This window comes from Ictidomys tridecemlineatus, chromosome 4 (assembly GCF_052094955.1).
Source record: "Ictidomys tridecemlineatus isolate mIctTri1 chromosome 4, mIctTri1.hap1, whole genome shotgun sequence".
In the NCBI taxonomy this organism is placed as follows: Eukaryota; Metazoa; Chordata; class Mammalia; order Rodentia; family Sciuridae; genus Ictidomys; species Ictidomys tridecemlineatus.
Genome location: NC_135480.1, coordinates 183,520,171 through 183,539,845, shown reverse-complemented (window position 1 = coordinate 183,539,845; position 19,675 = coordinate 183,520,171). Strand labels below are relative to the sequence as shown.

Sequence of the window (19,675 nt, the reverse complement as noted above, 5' to 3'; positions counted from 1 at the left end):
ATTAAGATCTCAAATTATTCTAATCTGAAAGCACCATCTCTTTCCTATTGTGATCCTTTTTGATACACATCTTTGACAGTGGACTCTAGAATCTGTCCTAACCCAGCCATCTTTGTGCCAGGCTTATGGCCTGGAAAAGTGTTTGAAGGACTGGTTTGAGGGATTTGTAACATCAGAAGCCCAAGTTTTGCCATGGGACAACCTTGTCCAAGTATGATGCAGAGAGAGGAATTATCCTCCCTTGCCTTTGAGGAACAGGGTTTTCTGGGTAAGAATTTCCACCAGCCACACTGGCAGCAATGGGAAGCAAATTTTGGCCCCAGCCATGTGGCTTCAGATGTACCTGACCATGATGGTATATACCATCCTCTACTTATAATCTGTTGTTGCATGTCAAATGTTCCTAAAGCAGGGTGGCTTAAACAATAGCAATTTTATTACCTTTCATTGTTCTGAGGATTGTTCTGAGCTCAGCAAGAAGGTTCTTGTCTGTGATGTATCATGCAATTGCAATCAGATGGTAGTGGAGCTAGGGTCTTCTGAAATAGGAATAAGTTAGATTATTTCTACTTCAAGTGGCTTCTTCATTCTTATTCCAGAAAGTTGGTGCTGGCTATTAAATAGAAGCAGAACTGAAGCTATTAACCAGGGGCTTGATTTTCTTCCATAGGGAATAATTCTGTATCTTGGGCTTCATAGAGTAGTTGGAATTCTAATATGAAGTCTAGATTCCCCCCAAATTCATTTTCTAAGGGGACCCGATGGAAGTTGCATCATTTATTCTAACTGTGCAAGTCATACAGTAACACTTTGGCCACATTCATTTGTCTAAAGTTAGTCTAGGTGTGCCTAAATTTAAGGAGAGGGAGTGAATATCTAGAACCAAGGATTGTTGGGAGACCATGTTTGGAGACTAACAACCATCCTGAGCTTAGGGTGATTATTTTGGCAACAGTAGAGGCAGCAACAAGGATTGGAGGCATCTCTTTGGAATATAGAGGTTTCTAGTGTAGATAAGACAATAGTCTTGAGAACAAACAAGTGATTCTTCCTTTCATCCACATTTCTGCAGGTTGAAGTCCTTTTGGAAAATCAGAAAAGGGACTGACCTGGGAGACATGTAAATCTGGGGTCTTAAGTGTTACACTTTGGAACACATGGCAGGCAATTAAGGAGGCAAAAGTATCCCAGTTTCATATAAATGAATAAAACAAGGTTCACAATGTTTCAGTCAGTAGTAGATTCAAACCTAGGCCTGACTTCTACCAAAACCTTTTATCTCTAAGCCAGGGGCACATTACTCAACATGTCTGCAGTTCAGAGAAGACTAATAAATGTGTCAAACTAAACACAACTGGCAAGAAGCATTTTATATTGCAACTAAGCAGCACCTACCTAAAAAACTACCTTTGAACATGCATGGGGTTAAAACAAAACCCAGACTGAAGGCGGAATTGTAGATGGTGTGAATGGTGCCTGTGGATGGTACAGATGGGGTTCTGCCTTTTCTTCTTATCAGTGGGGCTAGAATTTGCAAAGACTGGGGTTTTCACCACTTTCTTTTATTTAATTTTTAAAATTTTATTTATTCTAATTAGTTATATATGACAGCAGAATGAAATTCAATTCATGTTACACAAATGAGCATAATTTTTCATGTTTCTGGTTGAACACAAAGTAGAGTCATACCATTCGTGTTTTCATACACGTACTTAGGATAATGATGTCTGTCTCATTCTTCCATCTTTCCTACCCCCATACCCCACCTTCCCCTCCTTCCCCTTTGCCCTATCTAAAATTCGTCTATTCCTCCCATGCTCCCCACCATTCCATTATCAATCAGCATCCTTATATCAGATGGTTGGATCTAGGTTGGATCCACAGTTTAGCTATTGTGAATTGTGCTGCAATAAACATTGATGTGGCTGTTTCACCACTTTCTTATGGAATGGAACCCAAAGAGATAAGCACTGTGCTCCAACCCCTTCCCACACCCTCCCCAAAGGCTGCCAATTGACAACCTCTGTACTGGATTCTACTATCACCTCTGCCAGTATATTGCTTCATTTAATCTTCACATTGCCCTATAAAGCAAATATTATTATATCCATTTCACTGATAAGGAACTGATTACAGAGAGAGTATGCAATTTATGCAAGCACCTGCTTTGCCTACCTGAAAAAGGTGATTGTTAGACATAACAAAAAAATGAATATTAAAACGCGTGTCAAATATACATGGCATTTGTAAAGAGCTAAATGCAAAGCACGCTATTGTGTAATTTTAATTTGTTTAACAAAAATATATCAAAAGGTTTCTATAGGTTATGCACTCTCTCCATGCGGTAATAGGCAATGAATGAACCAGATGACAAATCCTTTCCTGTACAGAGCTGACATTCTATTGAAATATCCAGACAATAAACTAAATAAATATGTAAATTATATAATATTTAGAAAGTGATAAATGCTGAAGAGAGACAGGAAAAGGGAGATTGGGAGCTATGAAGGGCAGGCGCATTTATTAATAAAGTGGTCAGGGAGGGCTTCTGCACAGGAGAGGTCTCCATCCTTCCATGAAAAGTGCAGCCCACCAGACAAATCTGGCAGAGGTCTGTCTTTCCAAGGCCACCAACTAGGAACATATTCTCCCATTTGTAAAGGATTTTCAAATGATAAAGAAGATATGACAGAGACCATATGTAACCTGCAAAATTTAAAATATTTACTATCTGACCTTTTTTTTCAGGGAAAGTTTGCAGACTTGGCCCACCATGTATGCCATTGCTTTGACAACCAGCTCTACACAGGTGTAATCTGACAGCATCTGTCCTCAGATGTACTAAACACCCCTTGCTTTCTTCCCCCTGCCTGCCTCCATGGAAGTCCACTTGACACTCACTCATGTGCAGCATAGAGATGAGAATTCCTTAACAGCCTAGAGGGCAACCCGTGACAGTGAAGAATGGGCGTGATGGATGAAAGCCTCCCTGCCTCCCTCTATGCCCTTGCAGATAATTCTGGGTTGCTGTCTATATGCCTCTTCAAAAGGTCCTGGTAGGTTTAAACTCTGTTTCTTTCCCTGTAGTTCTTTGCTGTTGCTGAGAGCTCTTGTTGCAGGCTCTGCTTTGGAGAGGGAGCCCAGGCTGAGACAGGAGTGACTCCAGAAAGCTGACTCTCAGGCTGGATTCCAGAACTGGTTCACTTGCCAATCATCCTTAGCTGGTAGTAGGTATGATAGTGGTAATCCTGGCATTCTGGGGCCTCACAATTGCTGAAACTTTCACTAGTAGTAGATTAGTGGTAGATTAGGAGGAGGTACATGCAGAAGGTAAAGCATTGGATTATTAGCTTAGCTGAGACTCTGAACGGCATGGGGGTAATAGGACTGTTTTTTCTTATTATAAGGATTGTCGAGTTGGATTTGCCTTTTTAAAGAAACTCTGAAAAAAGCAAATGATAGGCTTTGGTCAGCTAACAATCAAGTCGAAATATGTTATGAAAGTCAAAGGGACTCCATGGCAGCTTTAGGGAGAACCTCAACTCCTGTAGCCTCAGATCAGACTGTAATGAAAATCAGACCCAGGATTCAAGAGTGGCAGAGCTACAGAAAAGACAGAATGTAAAGCTAGCTTCCCTATGTTCACACATAGTGAACATAGTGAATTCCTCACGGATAGGAGTTCTGATAGGAAGGGAGTAAGAAGCAACACCTTGGAGGGAACATATGGGGTATTGGACTAAGAATCTTGCATTTCCAGCTTCCTATCAACACTGAAGGTAGCAGAAGCAGCCTCTTTACCCTGTTTAGAAGAAAGCAATCTCCCTTTGATTGGAGCCTGGCAAATTTTTTTCCATAGACAAGTCCCGTGCATGATGATACCTGTACTTCTTAAGATCTGCTCTTCCTGGTGGTCATTGTCCTTAGCCCTCAAACTAGGGACAAGCTGCACCCAAACCCAAATGGAAAAATAATGCTTTCTTCATGAGGAAATAATGTGCTTACAAAAGAACTGCAGGAGCTGGTTAACTAGAGCCAGCGTGACCTCTATGGAAAGGGTCTTGGGGAATATTGCATCAGGAGGAAGTAGAATATAAGGGTAGCTGGAGAATTTGTTGATGTGGGAGCACTATCTCATGACTTGGTGATTAATATCCTACCAGGGACAACTGGAGCTGACTTCATTACCCTGCTGGAGTGGCTTCTAAATGAAGACAGCACATAATAAATGACGAGGGGAAGCTCAAACTTCCTTGGCAAAGAACTAAGAAAAGTGCCAGAAGTTCTAAGAAGGTGGGTGTGTTAGAAGGGAGTTATTAGGTGGGACTACCAGCAGACTATGTTCTCCCTCAGGGCCCAGAGATACCTGTATCACCTTAGGCATTGCAAGTGGATCATTGGCCCTGTCAAAAGGCTGAGTGATGAGGGTCCTCTATGGCCTGAGGTTACAGGGAGATGCTGCCACAGATAGGGATCCCTGTAATCAGTTGGTCTGATGGGACTCCTTGAAGTTAGAGGCACTTAAGCCTTAGAGGCAAAGATGGATAAACAATGCCTATGATATTGTTTCACTTCCATAATGAGAAAAGAGAAAAATCAAGAGCTGGTGAGCAAGATCAACTACAATTGTCAGAAGGAAAATTATCTCTCAACCCATTTTCCAGATTTAAGCCAGAACTTATTTAATAAGGAGGAATCCTACCATGCCATTTTAATCACATTTGATAAATATTCTACCTATGCATCCCCAAAAGGACCAAGTGACCATTTATGAGTTGAAAATATCCAGACCTTTTGTGGTGCTGGGGATTGAACCTAGGGCCTCACACGTGCTAGGCAAGTGCTCTACCACTGAGTTACACTCCCAGCCTGCAAACCTTTGGAGAACATTTTAATAGGTGGGGATTGGGGCTGACTCTGCTACCAGAGGTGGGATTTGCCTACAAGAACAACTTGTAGAGGGTCTGAGTATAGAGGCCTGAAAGAGGTGAAACAGGCTGATATGTAGGGGAGAGCATTCTAGGCTGAGGACCTGTACATTGCAGAGGGCTGAGGTGAGAATGTCTGGTGTGTTTTAGCCGCAATCAGGAGGCAGACATGGCTGGAGCAGAGTAGGCCTGTTCCTGAGAAGTAGGAGGTGAAGTCAGAGTAGTGAGGGAGGGGGAGATAAAAGGAGTCTTGGAGGGTTATGGTAAGAAATTTGTTTTGTCTTGTGTGCAAAATGAAAAGCCAGAGCTGAAAAGTAACTGGACTGACCAATCTTTATAAAAGATCACTCTTATATTAAAAATAGGCTCATGGAAGATGATGGCTTTGGCCTTTATGACAGCAGTAAACTGAACCAACTGAATTTTGCTAATGGATGAGATATGAATTGTTAGAGGAAGAGAGTCTGAACATGTTTTGTGGCCTAAGCAACTGGAAAGATTGAGTTGCTATTAATTGGGCTAGGAAATACTAGGAGAGGAACAGGTTTAGAGAATCAATAAGCGTAAAGTCACTATTTTATCATATATTCATTCTTTCAATTAATCAAATATTAAATAAGTAACTATTAGGCATTGTGTTTGGCTCTGGGGATTATATGGTGATTAAGAACTTGGTCCTCCTAGGCATACATAGTTTAGTAAATACGTGGTTTACAGTTAAGTATGATAAATGCTATTGTGATTAGAAGAAGGAACCCTGAGATCAAAATGAAGAAGAGCAAGAGGAGAAGAAAATAAAAAGGTCTATGATTTAAGATGCTATAGTGCACCTGCCTGTCTATTAGCTCCTTTGTTTCATTTAGTGTCAGTGAGTCTTCTCTAGACTTCGGTGAGGTAAGTATTATAAGAGTAGTGACTCTGTCTTAATGTTGTAGGAAGCGTGGCTTGGTTTTGTAATATGAAGAAAATATCTAGGCTTATGCCAAAAACCTAGTACATATCCCTGTGACGCAGGTAAGATAAAGACTTGAAAGTCCTTTTTTTTCCCCTCTTCTTAAATTCAAACCTTAGAATGTCACTACGCTCTGATCAGCTACTTGGCAGGAAATCAAAGGAATGAGTGCAAGGTGGCTTTGCCTCTTTCTGTATGGAGGAAGGATCCTCTTGCCCCAGTAAATGAGGGGAAGGTGGAATCATCAGTCTACTTGAGCTTGGAACCCAGAGTCCCCACCATGAACAAGAAGACTCAGTCACTGTGTGCAATTCAGATTAGCATTTAGTCTTTCTTGGGAAAAGGAGGAAGGGAAGTGGGCACAACAGCAGAAAATTTCCTCTTCTCCGAAGGTAGGATTAGCTCCCTTTTATAGATGAGAGATTCCACAATTCATCCCGCTCAGCTCAGCAGCGGATCCTAATCCAGGTCTGACTTTTCCTGCTCTGCGGAATTAATGCCAGTGTCCTTTGAAAAGAGAACCTGTGATCAAATGGAGAGAAAAAGTATGCGGCAGCTTAGAGGCTGTTTTTAGAGGGCACAGGCATTCCCAGAGGAGCAGATAGTGCCAGGACAAATGAAATTTATGGGTCATGTGGCTCAGATGTGGGCTTGCCAGATTTCAACTCTTTCTGAGAAGCATTTCAGACAAGAAAACAAACTTAGATGGGTGAAGGGTTACCCAGACTTCTGACCCTTCTAAAATGTCTTTATGTGATTCTTCCTCAGTTTCAATCCACCATCTTTTTAAAACACTAGTTTTATAAAACTACTAAAGCAATTTTATTTTGTTATAAAAGTGAGGTCATCTATAACATCATAAAACATAAAATTTTGTTCAGAAGAATATAAAAATTACTCATGGTACCATGATTTAAAGATGTCACAGTGATTTTATTGGTATATTGCCTTTCAGATTAAAAAAAATATGTCTATGTTTGCAAATGTGACATGTTGTTCCATTTCTCCTTTGTCTAGTACATTCCAAGTTTCAGATAATAGAGGATGGTCTTGGGCAATGCTAATCCAGAAAGAGACCCACAATGCGAACACTTTTTTCATTTTGTCTTCTTCACCTGCAGAGTCTCTGTTGAGTGTCTAGCACATCTAGAATGAGACTTTGAGCCTGTTGAAAAGTTGGAGAACAATTGAATAGAGAATCGATGCCAACTCTGGAATCTCCAAGACTATGGAGTCTGTTTAGTTTGAAATATGGGATTTGGAACTCACAGTAAAGTTTTGCCCATTCTTCTGGTCTTTGTGTATGTTCTCAATGCACTAAAGCAGGACTCAGCAAGCCTTTCCTGTAAAGGGTCATATAGTCAATATATCAGGCTTTGAACGAACCATTACAACCACTCTACCTGTCAATGTTGCACAAGGCAAACACAGGGAATGCACAAATGAACAGGCATGGCTACATTCCAGTAAAGCAAATTTTATTTTTATAAAAGAGATGGGAAGCAGGAATAGGCTGAAGAGCCATAGTTTGCTAATGGAATTTACCTGATAATGGAAGCATATTTGGGAAGAAATTGGAGTATATTCCCCCCCCCCTTGCTGAAAGCAGAATACCCCCCCTCGAAACATGCACACATACATGCACACTCACACACACATGCACAATTACACATCTGAAGTGACACCATAGATTTAGTTTTTAAAACAATGGTAAAATATGCATGCCAAAATTTATCATTTTAACCATTTTAAGTGTACAGTTCAATAGTGTTGAGTATGCTCATGTTGTGCAATTATCACCACCATCCATCTCTAGAACTTGATTCATCTTAAAAACCTGAAGTTCTAGGTTCACAAAACAATAACTACCCCAGCGCCTAGCAACCACCTCCTCTCTGTCTGTGAACTTAGATACCTCATATAAATGAAAGCATGTAAGTGGAATCATACAATATTTGCCCTTTCTTTTACCTTTATTTTTATTTATATATTTTTATGTGGTGCTGAGGATTGAACTCAGTGCCTCACAAGTGTAAGAGGCAAGCACTCTACCACTGAGCTCCAACCTCCAACCCAATATTTGCCCCTTTTGATAGCCTTATTTCAATTAGCATAATGTCTTAAAGGTTCATTTATTTATAGCATGTGTCATACCATAGATTCAATTTTATAATTTCTTAGAACATAGCAATATTTCATCTGTATCTATGTCTTTAAAAAACTTCTGGCAAATACAATTTTTAAAGCCTGCATAATATTCCATTGACTTTGACTGACTGAAGAGGGATTCATTAGAAACCAAAACAACCTCTATATTGGGAGGAGAGCCTGTGGCTTTCTAATGACAAAAGATTTGACTAGGGACCAATACACTAGCAAAAACTACCCAGTTATGAATGAGCTGGGCCCTGGCTGCCCAAGAAATATGCTCTCTGTAAGGGTGGGCTCAAAAGAGGCAATAAAATCCACTTGGGAAAGACTAATTGCAGAGCAAGCAAAATAAGAGAAGGTTACATTTTGACCTACAGGGCCAGGAGAGCGCTCAGTGAACTTCACAGTAAGTAATCTGACTTTGTCTTGTGCATTCTCTCTCTCTCTCTCTCTCTCTCTCTCTCTCTCTTTAACACCGATGATGAACTTGACAGGCAGAACGAACACATCCATCACATAGATGATTCATATTTATAAACATTCTCCTTTGCTGGACATTTAGGTTATTCCCAATGTTTTGCTATTAGAAGCAATGCTCCAATAAGCATCTTTGTACATAGTATTTCTCTACATAGCTCAGCTTAAATTTATTTTATCTTCACCAGTAAATTTATCATGGCTATGGAATTTTTTATCCTTTGGCGCCTAAGAAGCTTGAGGATCTAAGATGACTTAGCTGCTAAAAACGCTAATTAACTGGCTTTAAGGAGAACTGGTAAGGGCTGACAAGAAACAAAATCTCTGGTCCTTCTTTTCAGAGTAATCCCTTCTTAGGGATCAAGCTTGGAGACGGATGGCAGAAAATCAGGCAAGACAATAGGGCAAAAATAACCAGAATGAAGGGCCCTGGGCATAAACCCAGGCTGGTGAACTGACTCAGTTCATTGTGGACAGCATTGAGGGTGAGAGAGAGAGAGAGTAGAATAAAGCCTATTGATGAGTGGTTACACAAACTGTAGGGCTTTCTCCTCATTTAATGGATCCATAGTCTCTTGGACCTGCAAGAACCTAGAAAAACACAGTACCTACACAGTAGTATCCCATCCTGAGAGCCTGGATGTAGTAGATGTCTTTACCCATATTCAGATCTCCCTTACTTCCTGATAATATGGAAAGCTATGATTCCTAAACCGTAGGCAGGGCTATATGACTAGTTCTGGCTAACAGAACACAAACAGGAATGTCATTGAGCTACTTATGGGATGAATGGCTAACAGCCTAAACCTGACCCTTCCACTCTTCCCCTTGTCTCTGTATCCCTGAGGATTACATGTTAATGACATTATAAGCTGAAACCTCCTCCAGCCTGGGTTGTTGAGTGACTACACAGAGCACTGCTTTCCACTAAACTGTGGGATGTGTATTTTGTGATGAGAACTAAATATTTCTTATTTTAAGTTGCTGAAGTTCATTTTTTTTTCCCCCACACTGTTGACTTTCCTGTCCCAACTGAACTGATACACTTGACCCTATGCAAGGTCAAGTGGCAGAGCAGAGATTTAACTCCAAAACTCTCTAACTCCAGAGTCTGCATTGTTATTTCTTTTTAAAAAATATGTTTCCCTTAATTGTTGATAGACCGTTATTTTATTTATTTATACGTGGTGCTGAGAATCAAACACAGTGCCTCACACATGCAAGGCAAGTGCACTACCACTGAGCCACAGTCCCAGCCCTGCATTATTATTTCTAAATCATTCAGGTGTCTGGTGATAGGGGTCTTGGGAGCTGATTGGTTTTGAGGTGAGGAGACCAGCAGGGTTTTGTAAGGTGTCTGGAAAAAATGTCTTTCTCTGGATCAGAGCTGCCAGGTTGGGCACGTGCTTTCATTCCTCATTGTTAGGTGGCTGAGAAAGGCAAAGAAGAATAATGAGATGCAGCTGAAAGTTGGTAATATCCCTGTTACCACTGAAAATCAAGTCATTTCCTCTCCAGGATGATAATGAAAATTTATTTAATTTGTTCTCGCAGGTCCATCTTGCTTCTACTGGTGGTAAGCAGGCAGGCCAGGCATCAAGAAGTCATAATCATCATGACGGGAAGTTATTAACCGAGGCAGAGTCAGATGATAGCTGAGAATTAACATTCTGTTGGATGGAGTTACTTTGTGTATCAAATCATGACCGCCAAGTCTAGGCCTTGAATGGGCCTTGAGTAATAGGTGCTCTCCAAACTCCTGGGGACTGTCTAAGATCCATTGTGGTCCATCAGGCCAACTCTTAATTGAGCTGAATTCTTGCAGGAACATTGTGAAGACTGAAGAGGACAAGAAAAGACTCTGGGTTTGCATTTCTGTTTTAGTCTCTTCCTGTATAACTTCCCTCTAGCTGCATGCATCATGAAGCATTCTCTACATTGTATGAGGCTTTGCACACTTGTGCCCTTTCACCACTCCTGGGATTATTAGTCCTCACGCGATGCTCTATAAGCCCTCTTAGTATAAAGTTATGGTAAGAGATTTAATCAACAGAGGAAGTATAGCCTCAGCCTTAAACACAGCCTGGCTCAAAATCTCATAAAATCCCACTCCTTTGGAGGCATTAGAACAGTGGAAAGGTTGTCAGTGGTGTCCTGGTAAATGTTTAACAACGGGCTCTTCAGGACAGGGAGGAGATGAAGATTTGAAGGTTTCCCATTTCTGTGATGGAAATGCTCTATGGATGATTTTGAGTTAAAATGTGACACCACTGAACATGGTCTTGAGAAGAGGTGTGCAGGAGCACACCATGATACAGTATTGCCACTACACATATATAATAGAGATGAACAACTTCATAAGCATAGATGGTAGTCAGATGTAGTAAAATAAGTAAGAAGTTGTGATTTTTGAGTGCTTGTCATTGATTTTAATATGATTTACTTAATTCACTTTTATTAATGCCTACGTTTAACGACCAGTTTGCAATAGTTCTGTTCATTTACCTATTGTTTCTCATGAGTAGGAACATGGCAACTCCAGCACACTACTACTCCTGGGTCCTTCTCAGTGTGTGCCTGTTTCTTGACAAGGTCCAGCTTATGCCATGACTACCTGGGCATCAAATGTAAAGACAGCTCCCCACTGAGGCCTCCCCATGGCTACTCTTTTGGGCTTTCTGTCACATAGCTTCTCCATCTTCTATGACAAGTAGGGTTTTGTAAGCTTTCTGGACAAGTGTCCTTCTCTGGATCAGAGCTACCAGGTTAGGCATGTGCTTTCATTCCTCGGTGAGAATCTAGGTTCCCACATCTCCATATTCTCCATCCTTCATGTGCATGCATGCTCACTTTACTGTGAGCTGCCTCCATGCTCCAGGCTGTCGAATTTTAACCGTGAGCTGGCTAACTCCTCTCGCCAGATCTTTATGCGCTGACATTATTCTTTCATTCAGTCTTGGAACAACCCTTCTAGATGAGTCTTGCTATTTCAGAGGAGGAAACTGTGGCTCAGAGAGGGAAGTGACTTGCCTGCATCCCAGAAGTCACCTCTTCAGGGACATGCTGCCTTTGATATGCAATGCACAGGCAAACACCTCTACTCTTCAGCTGGCTGCTGTTAGTTGTAGACTGGGTTTATTCAATTTAGGGAGGATCTGGAGCTCTTTTCTGCAAGGACTCCATCACAGGATCTCAGCAGAGGAACATTCAAATAGAAGAGCAGAGATGGAGTTGAGGTCTGTTGTGAGCCCCTAAGCATCTCTGACCCCATCTCTTTCCTGTAGAAGTTGGAGATAGAGTTGAAGTCAAGTCTCCTCCCTGTAATCCCATCTCATTCCCTTGCTCCTTATCTGTGTCTGCTGGAGCCTGGTTTCTATCTCCTGAAGGTGAAATCCATTAGGAGGCAAGCTTGGCCCAGTGTAGGGGCTGAAAACAGTCATGTGCAGAGCAGCCCAGGCATATTACAACTGAAAAGCAGATGTGTCCCTGGAAAATTCCTTGAAAGGAAGCCAGTTTTAGTTATGTAGCAAATGCTGAGAGACAGGAGGAGAGATGAGAAGAAGGTAAGCATTGTAGGATCATGGAGATCTATCTCCCAGAGGATCTGGAATTAAGTATAAGTCCTTGGGCACCCATTAAACCTCTGAGCTGTTGTCTCCTCTGAAGAATCGGGGAGACAGGGAATCATAATGATAGTAGCTATCCATGTGTTAGGTCCTCACTCAGCATGTACTCAACATTATCCATGAGGTAATTCATATAAAAGACTGAGCCCAGTGCCAGAAACATGGCCAATATGTAATAAATGCCAGTTGCTACTATTTTTTAATCCTCCCAACAATCCTATAATTAATAAAAACAACAGAAGCAGTAATAGTTGCTAGCATTTACTGAACACTCTCTGTGTAGCCAGCCATTGTTCTAAGTGCTTCTAAGTAAATTAACATGTTTAATTTCCCTACCTATTTCATGAGGTTGGTTCTATTTTTGACCTCATTTGATGAGTGAGAAAATTGAAGGACCATTAAATTAAAATACTTTGTCCAAGGACACACAGCTAGAAAGTGACATAGATGCTCTTAATCTTCCCGTTTTACCAAGAAAATAACTGAGGCACAGAAAGGCTAAGCAGTGTGCCCAGGGTCCGAGTGGGCAGAGCTGGTTCTCTTGGCTTACAAGACAGACGAAGTGACATAATGGATGGGAAACAGCTTTGTGAACTATTGTCCCTGTACTTTAGCTGGGGAGGGGTGGTGAATAAGCTTTGCAGGCTCTATTTTTTTTTTTTTCTAGTCTAGATGCACCAGCTGGCCTGAGACCCAGAGGCCTTTAGGAAGTCCTGCCTGGACCTAGCTTGTCATCTGGGTGGGTGTTAGAAGCCAGCTTTGTGTGTAGGTCCTGAGTTTACCATGCCCTTGGGACAGCCCAGGAGCCATGGCTTGTCTGACTTCAGAGCTGTTGCCAGCTGGGAGGCTTCAGGAGGGAGCCAGCTGGCAGCTGGCCACCGTCATGTGCAGCTGGGTTACTAGCGGTCACCTGGAATCCAGCCTTCCTCCAGCCGCATTACCATCTCCAGGGCTGAGCCTCAGCTAGCCCCCAGGACAGCAAGCAGCCAGGCATCCAGGCAGGGGCAAAGGGACCCAAGGCTCCTGGTGGAGTGGAGATAACAGGGCATGAGGGATCATTTATTCCCCCTCCTCCTTAGTGCTTCTGACATACACCACTCCCACAGGGAGTTTTAGGTGTATATTCCAGGAATTCCTGGGAACATGCTCTCTTCCCAGGAATCCACTTGCCAGGATGGAGTAGGGGAGAACTGTTGGGTCTTTTTGGAGGGTCCTAGGACCCTTGGTGCATCTAGGGGAGGTCACTGTCACATGCCTGTAGAACTATCTTGCCTCCATACTGGGAACTTTTCTGATGTGGGCAGCTCAGGATCTCTCCTCTCCTAAGGTAGCACTAGGCAGGGTCAGGAAAGGAGTCAGGATTGTCACCTTTCCTGAGGGAAGGCCCTGCTCAGTTGTTGGACTGGAAATTGGGTGTTATGTGTGGTTTAGGGGGAAACAGAACAGGTGGTTATCCCAGTCTGAGAAGGAATCAAGAGTCCTGCTGGTGTGGCAGGAAGGACCTGGGCTTCTTACCCAGATGAACATGACTCCTTGCTCTCTCACAGACTGGCTGAATCAGATGTTGCTCATCTTGTGGGGAACTGTCCTCTGAGCCTCTTTGTCCATAAAGGGAGAGCAGAGTTTCTCACCATGGGAAAGGGGGTGGGGTGGGAGTGTGTGTGGGGGGGTCAAAGCTGGGCTTCAGCTTGGCTTCTGTCAGTAGCGACCAAACCCTTTTTCTTCCCAATTAGTCTTAAGGCAAATATCTGTACAAGAGCCACCTTCTTATGAAGACTGCATAGCCAAGTATGACATGAAATTACTCCGATTAAAATTTCTTTGGACCTTAAACATGTTATGAAATATTAACCTTGACATTATTGTGATTACTACATTCCATTTTGGGGCCTATTTTCACTACAAAGGGACGCTGAGTCAATTCAAATGGACTGTAACATCCCTAAATACCATGTCTGTGACCCCTGCATCTTCCCTGAGAGAAGCTGGGGGCAGGTGGAGAATCTCAGTTCATTCAACCACAAATATTAGTTCCCTTCACTCCTCTCACAGGATTTTACGTGCTGAGAGTCATTTCCATGGGCATTATGGGAAATCCTCAAAACACATGTCTGAAGTATTCTCCCCTGTCACTAAGTTGTAGGTAGAGAATCCGAGAGAGAATGATGGAACTGTCTGGGGTCACACAGCCATTAAGCGGCTCAGAGTTCCTCTCAGTACCTTCTGTGTCTTTTTCTCTGCTCAGCTGCCTCTCTGTCTGGCTGGAGCCCCAGCTGTTCCAGTCTCCCATCTCTGTGGGGAGGCCACAAACCACCAGCCATCAGCCAGGAGAGGAAGTGCTCAACAGACACCCAGCTGCAGCTGGCACAGAGTGGGGAGGAGGATGGGGGAGTCTCTCCTGCAGCTGACAAGGATGTGGGAGGAGCACATGCCCTGCAGGGTGGGGAGTCCATCGAGTCAACTATGGGCAACACAGGAGGATTAGTGGGAACCCACCTACCGGTTCTACCAGACCTGCCTATCTGTGGTTCTTCCTATGTTCCACCTCCCAGCAGAGGGCCACACCAGCCACCAGCTGCCCAGCTGGAACCTTCTGCAGTCTTTAACCTGGAATCCTCACCACAATCCCTGTCTCCTCTCATCTCAATGTCACCCCCACCCCTTGCCCTGTCTACCTCCAGCATAGCTCCTGCACAGCTCCCTGGTCAGTGCCCTCCTCTCCATTTCCAAGGTCAGCACTCTGGACTTGTGATTCCTTTTTCAGGTCCCTGGGCACTCTGCTTCCAGGCTGTCCTCCCTCTTCTAATATATCCATCTCTAAAGGAGTCCTTGCAGGCATATTTTTAGAAAGGGAAAAAAAATAAGTGCAATTCTATTTGTAATACTTTTCAAAATCTTTTGATGGCTCCACAATGCTTTCTGGATGCAATTAAAACTCTGTAGCTGATGCATTACATTTTTCTCGGGCTGGCCCCTGCTTGCTCTCTGGTTTCACCTTTCCATATGCATGTTTTGCTCTATCAGATGCTAAATTGATCAAGATCCATGGTTGCACCATCTCCTTTCTTGCCTTGCTGACTCCTGTTTCCTCTTCAGATGTTACCTTCTTTGCAAAGCCTTGCTCTGGACACCTCCTCAGGGATCCTCTGTATAACTGATCAGGGATCCCCTACAGTATAACTGATATTGTATTTGCCTGTCCCCATATATGAATAAATGGAAAAGTTGATCATGTAGCTGGTACCACTAGTTTGTTCTTTTCATAGAAATGCCTTGAGATTCTGTCTGGGTGGAATGTGAGCCCACAGAGCATTAATCAAGGCAGTAAAATATGCCGGGCAAAATACTCTGTCCAGATAAGAAGAAGAGGAAGAAAGAGGGGGGCAGAGGGAAGTGAGAGAAGCCCTGAATATGTAACAAAGGACCCTGTAGGGTGAAGGGCAGTGAAGAATCCCCTGGGGAGGATTGGGCAAAAATCCATTTAAATAGACAAGGCCACATGTTTAACATCAAGTTTGTTTGTTCCTTCTTAATGGAGGCAAACAACTTCAACCTTCTCTCCCCCAAATTTCTCAATATTCAGTGAAGTCTGAAATATTTACAAATCATTGGTTTAGTGGATTTATTTACTTGAGCCCATGAGGGGGGTAGTTTTTGAAGAAGTCTTATTGGATACCTGGGTCAACTTGGAGAAGACAGGTATGCGGAAATAAGATGCAGATCTAGGAGTGACTCTAGGAGTGTTGTAAGCCCCCAGAGGGGTATAGAAGGGAGGTCTTTGAACTGCCACAGAACAATTAAGTGGGGAGTTTGAGATCATCATAACTGGAGGAGCATCAATACCCACTGATGCCTAACTAACGAGAAATTGAGGCAAACCTTGAAGGGCTGCTCTGGATGCAATAAGATACATTTTGCTGTCTTAATAATTTAGCTGCTAGAGCAGCAGTCTGCAGGAGCGGGAGGGGAACTGGACACTTCTCCCTGAAGCTCATGGTTCACATGCTCCCAAATATAATTCAAGTATCTGTTCAAAATCCCCACCTGTGCCAGGCTTTCATCAGCTGAACTATTACAATCCTCACCCCTCTTCTTTGGTTCCTGCTAGTCCTGGGAATTCTATTCCTGGATTTTAATGCATGTAAAGTTATGTTGAGTTCAATGAAGTTAGAGGAAGTTTCAATCTTGAATGCCAACTCTTTGTTCATTCACTGATTCAATAAATATTGACCAAGGGCCTTCTATGTACCATGCTGCTACATATGAACTTGAGATGTATCCTTGAACAAATCAGGCAGACATAACCGCTCCCAATGATCCTGTATTTGTAGAGTGTAGCTAATGAAGATCCTGAGCATTAGGTAGCATTTATGCAACTACAATTTTAATTCTAATCATTTTAACTCCACCTGCCTTTGTGGATACTCTCTCTCTAAACTACAGGGCTTCTTAGGTAAGTTGCTTCCAGGTAATGGGTGCATATCCACCTGCTAACAGAGTGAAGTCAACACACTAGTTTCCCTGAAAGGTTAAGGTCATGGATTTTGTATTTGCATAAAAGGAGTTAGTGTGAAAAGTTGAATTTTAAAACCTTCATCTTAAAACCAGAATAGTCTATGAAGGGAAGTTAGATCAAATCCAAGTTTCTATCTGTTTTGCTATAACTCCTTCAGATTCATGCTCCTAAGATACTCATGGTCTGGAGAAGGAACAGCTGTGGAATCAAAAGCCAGAAGCACATATCAAGATGGGTCTTACAGGAGACATATATGCAAAGTGCTAATGATGCACAGAGGAAGAAATGACAAACCTTCTCTGGAGGAATTTGGTAACAGCTGCCCAGAGGAGATGTCACTCAGTCTGGTCATCAATGAGAAAAGGATTTCTCCAGAGACAGAGCAGGTAGTCTAGGAAAAAGAATAAAAGAAAAGCCAGGTAAGCCCAAAATATCATAATGAATTCTGGATTCTTGATTAGGATGTTTGCCCTCAACACCAAATGTATAATAAAGAATGTGGTGGGAGATGAAACTGGAAAGGTGGCAGGGTCATGTAATGGAGGGATTTGCACACTATTCTGTTATCAAACCCCTGAGTAGGGAAGTTACATGATGAGACTTGTGTTTCACAGCCATCATTCTTGAATGATATCAGAACTCAAACTACAGTGAGAAGACAAGGTAGGCTACCATTTTAGCAGTCCAGGTGAGAAATGATAAGGGCCTAATCCAGGGCGAGGGCCTAAACCAGGGCAGAGAGGATGGAGGGAATCAGGCAGCAGAGAAGCTTGAAGAATAGAATCGGCAGGACTTCACATAGCAGGCGAGAGAAGACCAGGTAGCATTGAAGGTTCTTGCTTGAGTAACTAGGCAAACAGTGGGGCTCTCAAATTGTACTTCCTTCTTTTTCACTCTTTCCTGACATCAAGATGATGATTAAATTAATTTAATTTTTTAAAAGTCTAGACATCCTTAATATACACACTTAACCCAGTTTGGAGATTTCTCTTTTGGTCCCATGCAACCGAAGAGAAAGACCTGAAACTTGTCTTTCCATCTTTCCTTGCAGCTGGGACCCAGACACAGAACTCTATTATCAAGAGACCATTAATCAGACACTAGAATTTTTTTAAGGTTAGCGGCACCAAGAAAGGGTGTCCTAAAATCCACTCTGGTAATGGTGGTTGGAGGGGCATTTTTCCTAGTGGTATCAGAGGCAGAGGTATTAGAGATGACCCCCATGAGGTTAGCTTGTGTCTTTGCCCAGCCATGGAATAATGATGTCACCCTACGCAGCTCCATGGTGTGACTGGGGGTTCTTCCTAGAGTTATAGTATTTAGTCCTCTCAGGCCTTCTATGGGTTTCTAAATAGACTTTAATTAATCTCTTTTCTGCTTACACTATGTCAAGTGATTTTGTTTGCCCTTAAATTTCTGACCGATAGACCACTCCTCTCTGATAGTTCCCATTTTAAATAGGTAACTAGTTACCTCAAAAGGGCACACAATGGCTGCACAGTAATTACAAATATATAGTAACCTTTATGCTGTACAAGGCACTCTCCTAAGGGATTCACACTTCACTCATTTCTTGTACAACTGTATTAATGAGGAAATGGAAGCTGAAGTATCCCAGCCAGCAAGTGTTGCAGTAGCTGCTTGGAGCTGACAGTCTGACTCCAAACCTGATGCTCAAAATAACCACCCTACACTATCTTGGTGTTAGAGAAGCTTGTGATTTGTACAGCCTTATAGGTCATCCAGCCCAGTTTACATTCTGATTTTGATTTCCTCTATCCCCAGTGCATGGAGTACTGCATACATGACTTACTTTAAGGACATCCGAGTGGCAAACCACTCCCCCATGCTAGGCATATGCGCAGCAAACCACTTACACCAAAGGCACAGCCCTGGGCCCGTGAGGCTGCATGTTGCAGTTCCTGTGCTTGCTGCATGGCTGTATCCTCCATTGCTGGCTGCAAGGACAGTTGGCCAGAAATTGTATTGGTGGCTGCCTGTAATCTGCTTAGCTACTGCCTGAACATATATATACATGTAACTGCGAAATAAAATCAGACCTGCTTCCTGCTTGGTCTCCGGAGGTCTTGATTGGCAACTCCGCAGCCACACTCTCCTCTCCCTGTTCTGTGGACCTCCTCACTGGACAAGAGAGAGCCTAAGCACACACTTCCAACAAATGGAAAATGATTAGCAGTTACATGGTGAAGTGAAGTAGCTTCTGAAATAATTGCTTATTTATTTATTTATTTACTTTTTATCTATTTATTTATGGTGTCTGTTAGATGAGCACTATGCCATAAAGCTACATCCCCAGCCCTTTTTATTTTTTATTTAAAAAGATAGTCTCTTTGCTAAGTTGCTGAGGCTGACCTCAAACTTGCAATCCTCTTTCTTCAGCCCTCTGAATAGCTGGGATTATAAGCATGTGCTGCCACACCCAGCTGAACTAAATTTTAAAGATTAAATGGTGCAAGAAGATATTCTTCTTTCTGCTGCCAGGCTGTACTACATGCTCTGGATGCAAGCAATAAAAATTTCAATTAGCACTGTTTTGAATCTTATAGGTATTTTTTTTTTCTTATTCATCCAAAGGAATTTATTTATTTATTTCTCTGGTTGTATACAAAATATATTCACACCATTCTTGTCTTCATACATATACTTAGGGTAATGAAATTCATCTGATTCCACCATCTTTTTGTATTTGTTTTGTCATTTATCAAGAAAGCAGGAGGCAGGCAGTTAGTTCCAAGTCTGGTTAAGTAACTCCATTTTATAGACCCAGGCTTTTCTATCTTTTGAATCTTCGTGCACAGTTTGTTGAGTTTTTAGCTTCAGGCTAAGAAGATGGTGGCTCTTGATAGCCTTGGGCATTGTGACCTTTCAAAACTGCTTTCTCATATCATTCAAGTGGCAAGTTGGGAAGGACAGCAAAAGGGAGCCTCCTTTTCAGTAAAGGCTTTCACTATTTTAGGTTTCACTGGCCATGGCTATTTTATGGACTCACCTATAATGGTCACAG

The 19,675-nt window shown here is 42.4% G+C and overlaps 1 long non-coding RNA gene across 3 annotated transcripts in view; it reads left to right on the top strand.

The window, feature by feature from the left end:
• Positions 1–7,174, top strand: part of LOC106145029 (uncharacterized) — a 37,677-nt gene extending 30,503 nt beyond the window's left edge. Inside the window, exons 5-8 of one of the 3 annotated variants that reach the window (XR_013438210.1) lie at positions 2,749–3,231; positions 4,164–4,293; positions 5,864–5,942; positions 7,002–7,174. This is a non-coding gene — a long non-coding RNA (uncharacterized LOC106145029). The remainder of the gene's footprint in view (positions 1–2,748; positions 3,232–4,163; positions 4,294–5,863; positions 5,943–7,001) is intronic. The other 2 variants (XR_013438209.1, XR_005734041.2) reach the window with 2 other exon arrangements.
• The last annotated feature ends 12,501 nt before the right edge of the window (positions 7,175–19,675 follow it).